This window comes from Canis lupus, chromosome 23 (genome assembly GCF_011100685.1).
Source record: "Canis lupus familiaris isolate Mischka breed German Shepherd chromosome 23, alternate assembly UU_Cfam_GSD_1.0, whole genome shotgun sequence".
Lineage (NCBI taxonomy): Eukaryota > Metazoa > Chordata > Mammalia > Carnivora > Canidae > Canis > Canis lupus.
The window spans coordinates 27422645-27429223 of NC_049244.1; the positions used below are offsets into that span (position 1 = coordinate 27422645).

General features: G+C 33.9%; 1 protein-coding gene across 8 annotated transcripts in view; it reads left to right on the forward strand.

The window, feature by feature from the left end:
- The window catches only part of ANKRD28 (ankyrin repeat domain 28), a 189378-nt gene that overhangs the window by 85236 nt on the left and 97563 nt on the right, over positions 1-6579 (forward strand). The window lies entirely within an intron of this gene.

Here is a 6579-nt window from a genome sequence, read left to right on the forward strand (position 1 = left end):
TAGGTAAGATGATTTCACTAGAAAGTACTAGCATTTCATATTTGGAAGCTTTAGACCACAAGTAATTGAGTGCCTAATTAAATAAAGATTTATTGCTTATATAATTAATCCAGAGCAAGGTGATTTTAGGGTTGGTTAAGACAATAGTGTCAAGCTCTGGATGAGCTTCTCTGTGAGAGTCTGTTTTCTTAACAGTATTTATGACTGCTGCCTTATGTGCTTATGAGAAACAACCAAATAAAGTGGAAAGGGGCCACTCACTACAAGTTTTCTTTTTTCTTTTTTTTTTTTTATTAAAAATTGTTTAAAAGTTTATTTATTCATGAGAGACACAGAGAGGCAGAGATACAGGCAGAGGAAAAGTAGACTCCCTGCGGAGAGCCCAATGTGGGACTTTATTCCAGGACACCAGGATCATGACCTGCGCCAAAGGCAGCCGCTCAGCCACTGAGCCACCTAGGTGTCCCTGTTTCTTTTTTTAGTCAAGCAAAAGCACCTTTTCCAAAATCTCCTCAAAACTCCCCAGAACCTGGTTCTGTTGGATACTGGCTTATTCTAAACAAGCCCACCACCAAAGGTAGAATGGGATTAATTTTTTGCTTAGGTCAGTCATTGTTTATTACCTGATTCATCCCCTGGAGCAAGAATAGAGGCTTACCATCTGGTTATATTGCCATTCCATATATGGAGAAAATCAGCATTTCTTTAGGAAGTCATAAAGGGGGAAATAGTTGTTTGGATAGGTGACCTAAAAGTCACTTGGACCTGGAAGAAGCACTGTTAATCGAAAAAGTGAAACACAGTCAAAAATTTATAAAGGCAGAGTGGTATGTATATATAGTGTAAAGAATGATTGGAATATAAGTTATTAGACCTAAGTACTCATATTTTCTTACCTTATTTATATACATAACTTGAACAAATCGATTTAAGTTCTTTGGGACTCACTTTCTTTTATTGTAAAATGTGTGGGTTTACAATAATGGCCTTCAGTCCTTTTTCCACTCCAAATTTCAGATGCTCTAAAAATTTAGAATGATCCTGAATGACCTGCTTTTCCCCAAAGGGTTTCATTTGTATTTCTAAATATATTTAGCCAATATCATAATTATTACTTTCTTTCCCTAGGATTTACTAGAAACCTTAAAGACATGTTGTGGAGCCCAAATAATGAAGTCTGAAATATTAATAACACATTTCAAAGGAAAAGCCTAACTTTGTAAGAAAATTATTTTCTACACAAAGAAGTTGTTTTCTTCCATCCAAAGTGATAGAAATTGGTGTTAATTATAGAATTTTATTTCAGAGACAGTGATAGGTGTAAGCCTATGTTACATGATTCAGTTCATACAACAATCTCATAAAGTTGGTAGAATAACATTTCCATTCCACCAGTAGTTAACAAAACTTAAAACTCAGAAAGGTTAAACATTTCCAGTATCAGTAAATATAGCAAAACAGGGATTTGAATCCATGTCAGACTTGATAGTAACTGGGTAAATAAAGTAAATTGGAGAAAGAGAAGTCTTTCTCTTTTATCAAATAGTGCCATAAAGTGTAATGTTTCAAATATGGATTTCTCCCCCTAAAAGTTATGTCCATGTTCTATGGATTCCTACCTTTTAAACTGTAACACAACTACGATCCTAATTTTCATGGTACTATTAAATGTTATTCAGTGTTATTAAGTGCTATGAAGTGTTAGCATTGCAAATGAATGAATACATAAGCCTCTCTGGTATCTAATTTTTTGGCTGGATAAAAATGTCATTCAAAGTAATATCAAACTAGGGGAAATTATAATCTAGCCAATGCTGTTTTTAGTGTTTAAAACAGAGGAAGACTTGGATTATGAGTGACGCCTTTTAAACACAAAAGAGTTGATTTAAGAACTAGTCAATAAGTAGATCTTCCCTATATCTTATCACATAGCTTAATATTTTTGAAAATGCTTTCTTATATATTTTATTAGATTGTGAATTTAGCTTTGTCGTTCAAAATATTTGGGGATTGGTTTGCCAAATTGCCTTTGAAATTATTAACATGTTTTAAGCTTTCAAAAATACCTTCTGGGATCATTAAAATGATGTTGAGTTTACTTTGATGATGAAGTAGTCAGCAAGTATATACATATCACACAGATTATTAGTTTTCATGATTATTGTAATAATATTGTTGGCAGTTAACCCAAAGTAGTAAACTCTTAAGTTTGTACAGGTTGCCTGAATTCCTCCCACCCCCATTCTTCACCATGCTTTTTAGTCTTTTCTGGAAATATGGAAGAAATGCTCTAATCTTCAACCAGTCTTTTTTATGATCACATGTCATTTGTGCTGGTGTCAGTATTCCAAGCTGTTGATGTTTCTATACTCTTAACACTTCTCTGAGTTATTTGAGGTCATATGTACTCTCCATCATAAAACAGTGCACATGTACACACTGTACGCACGTGTATGGTCATCCGTAGGTACTCACAGTTACTAGTGTTGAACCCATAACTCTCAGCCCCATCTCAAGTATACCCACCCAACTTCCAGCTGGCTTCCATGCAACTTGGAATAGAAATAGGGGAATGGGGATCCCTGGGTGGCGCAGCGGTTTGGTGCCTGCCTTTGGCCCAGGGCGCGATCCTGGAGACCCGGGATCGAATCCCACATCGGGCTCCCGGTGCATGGAGCCTGCTTCTCCCTCTGCCTGTGTCTCTGCCTCTCTCTCTCTCTCTGTGACTATCATAAATAAATAAAAATTAAAAAAAAAAAAAAAGAAATAGGGGAATGAAGAAGAGAGAAAAACCAACTCAGTAAACACTCAGGAGAGAATTCCTCTATAGTTTCTCCATGCCTAGAAATGGCACCTCTCTTTTGTTCTTGGCAGTGCTTTTAGATTTCAGCCTCAGATTTTTAAGTTTGCTTCACCATTATTCAGTTTTCCTTGAAGATCTATAAACGAATGTATGTACTAAATGTCATTGTGACTTAAATGGCTTTTGGGTGTTCTGAAACAAAGAAGATACTGTCTAAATGAAACCAGCTATTTGTGCAGCTAGAAACTGGTGGTGACTTATTTTTTATGTTCCAGTCATGTATTGTTTTTTATTTAGCATATATATATATTTTTCACATCTTTCATTTTTTAGCCCTAATACATTTGAGGAATATGCATTGGGAATGTAGTATATTAATCCATATTAGTAATGAAAGCTTTCTCATTTTTCTTGATAGTCACATAGTTTTGCATTGTTTATAATGTAATTTATTTTACCAGTTCCCCTTTTATATAACATTTGGATTATTTTTAATCTTGCTAATAGAAAATAAATTGAGATCCAAGAAAACAAAAATTCTGCTTTAGTGGACATGCAAAAATTTTAGAATATTTGTATTTGTAATGAATTATTAAACAAATTATTGTCTTTCCAGATAGACTAAATGTCTTCTAAGTTCTTTGAAGGAATTTTAGTGGACATGTATATATAAGTAGGTGTTGGGTAAACAATGATATTTTTAATAGAGATGAAGTATCTTGTATACTCAGAAATAAAGCTGATTTTTTTATACTTATAATCACATATAAATAAATGATTGAAGTTATATAGTATAGCAAAATGTTGTAAATGCTGTCCTAAATTTCAGACGGAGCTGAAGTTCTTAATTGGTCTCTTAGGTCTTAGCTAGCATGTTAGCCTTTTTTCCCCCTAAGTTTGAATGAGATACATAATTGACATACAATAAATTACATATACTTGAATTGTACTATGTCTTAAGTTTTGGCATATGTATATACCTATAAAACCATCACCATAATCAAGGTAGCCAACATTTCCATCACTCTCAAAAGATTTCATTTGCCCCTAACCTCTGGTCTGTTTTGTGTCACTATCGGTTAATTTTTATTTTTTAGAGCTTTATATAAATGAAATCATACAATATGTCCTCCTTTTGTATAGCTTTTCTTTTCACTCAACATAATTATTTTGAAGTTCATCCACGCTCTGGCATATATTAACAGTTTATTCTTTTCTCTTGCTGAGTGTAGTATTATATTGTATCTATAAAAACAATTTGTTTATCCACTCAACTATTGATAGACACTTGAGTTTCCTTTTTTTATCCATTAAAAATAAATCGGCTATGAACCTTTCTATACAAGGCTTTATATGAAAATAGGCTTTCTGTTCTCGGGTAAATATCTAGTGGTAAGGTCAAGCCATCTGGTTAACTTCTAAAAAAAAATTGCCAAATGTTTCCAAATTTGTTGTATCATTATATATTCTCACCAAGATATGAAAATCTGTTTTCCACCAAAATTTGGTATGATCAGTCTTTTCTAATGTTAAAAATTCTGATAGAATGGATACACGGTTATCCATCCCACAGTGTATCTCATTGTAGTTTTAATTTGCATTTCTGTGGTGACTAATGATATTGAATATCTTTTCATATGCCTCTTGGCAATATGTATATTCTCTTTGGTGAAATGTCTTTTCAAATGTTTTTGCTAGGTTTTTTTTTTTTAATTGTTTTTCTTGCTCTTGAGTTTTGAGAGTTCTTTTTATGTTCTGGATACAAGTATTCAATCTGTGTTTGTGTTTTCATTCTCTTAAGAGTTTATCTGAAGAGCAGAAGTTTTAAATTTTGTTGTGTTGAATTTATCAATTTATTCTTTTATGAATCTTGGTTTTGGTGTTGTATCTAAAAAGATATCTACTGAGGTGTTCTTGTATCTTCCTAGAGGTTTTATAGTTTTAAATTTCACATTTAGATCTATAATCTGTTTTGAGTTAATATTTACATACTATGCATGATATATACCACAGATATTCAGTTAAAATATTTTTTGAAAAAACTGCTTCTTCACTGAATTGTCTTTGTATCTTTATGAAAAATCCGTTGATAATGCCTGTACCATAACTGTTGTGATGCTATAGCTTTATAATTCTTGATCACCAACTTTTTAAAAGTTGTTTTGAGTAGGACCTTTTGTTTTTATATAAATTTTAGATTCAGCTTTTAATTTCTAGGGGAAAAACTGGATTATGTTGATCTGTAGGTCACCTAGGCAAAAATTAACCTCTTAACAATATTGAGTCTTCTGACCCATGAACAAGTTATAGCTCTTTTATTTAGGACATTTTTTTCTCAGCAAATTTCATAATTTCACTGTGGATGGCCTTTTATATATTTTGTCAGATTTACCTATATTTTATAAATTTGTTTCTGCTATAAATATTTAATTTCAAAATATGCTAAATATTCTGTACTGAGGGTTTTTTGTTGTTGTTGTTGTTGTTGTTGTTGTTGTTGTTTTGAGTACTCTGTCTAATGCTCTAGGAAATAGGAGGTTTTCACCCTAGCTGGTAGGAACAGGACACTTCCTTGTTTGCAACCCAAGCACTGTTCCTTCACAATCCATATATTTTCACTGGGGGTGATATTACCTACAGCTTGGCAAAATTTATATTTTGGTTGTGAGCATATGTGTGTGTGTGTGTGAGAGAGAGAGAGAGAGGGAGAGATCGATCAGTCACATTATTACAATGATTTATGTATGGCCCCCCAAAGGGCCAAACTGGAGAGATTAGGTACACAGTGGTATTAAAATTTCATGAGGGTAGTTGGGGGGGGGGGGGTCTCTAAAACCTCCTGGGTCAGGGTGATAAGAAAAAGGTTGAAAATTATTACTTTAATTACTTTGGATGCTTCTTTTCACTAGACTCAGTATTTTTATACACGTGCTGCTTAGTACTTAGCTGAGTACACAAGGGGATAATCTGCAGATCTATGGGATTTCCTAGCTGTACCACCCTCTCTCTGTTGCTGTCTTGAGAATTCTAACCCTTGTATTCCCAGACTGTCAGCTCTGTCTCCTTAACACAGGCATATATGCCTATTAAAATATACATAGCTCTGTAAAAGCCATTGAAAATAACTTTATTGATTGAAACAACTGACTGACATTCCACTGGATTTTTCACATTTACACCTTACTTATGTATTTGTGAAATAGAGTTTTCTGTTCTAGTCTAGCAGTATTTTTGAAATAGAAATTCTGTGTATTAGTTTTCTAAACAGTATTATATTGGATAATTAAATTGCCCAATCATAGATTGCATTACCTTACCTTCTCTTATTCTAAAAGGACCTGGTATTGATACTTACTTTTGGGGGTACCTGGCAGGCTCAGTCAGTAGAGCATATGACTCTTGATCTCCGAGTTATGAGTTCAAGCCCCACATTGGAAATGGAGCCTACTTGGGATCCCTGGGTGGCGCAGCGGTTTGGCGCCTGCCTTTGGCCCAGGGCGCGATCCTGGAGACCCGGGATCGAATCCCACGTCGGGCTCCCGGTGCATGGAGCCTGCTGCTTCTCCCTCTGCCTGTGTCTCTCTCTCTCTCTCTCTCTCTCTCTCTCTCTGTGTGTGTGTGACTATCATAAATAAATAAATAAATAAATAAATAAATAAATAAATAAATAAATAAATAAATAAAAAATTAAAAAAAAGGAAATGGAGCCTACTTAAAAAAAAAAAAAGATATGTGATTTTGGGGTTTAATTTTTTTACTGTGAAAAGCAAGTGTCT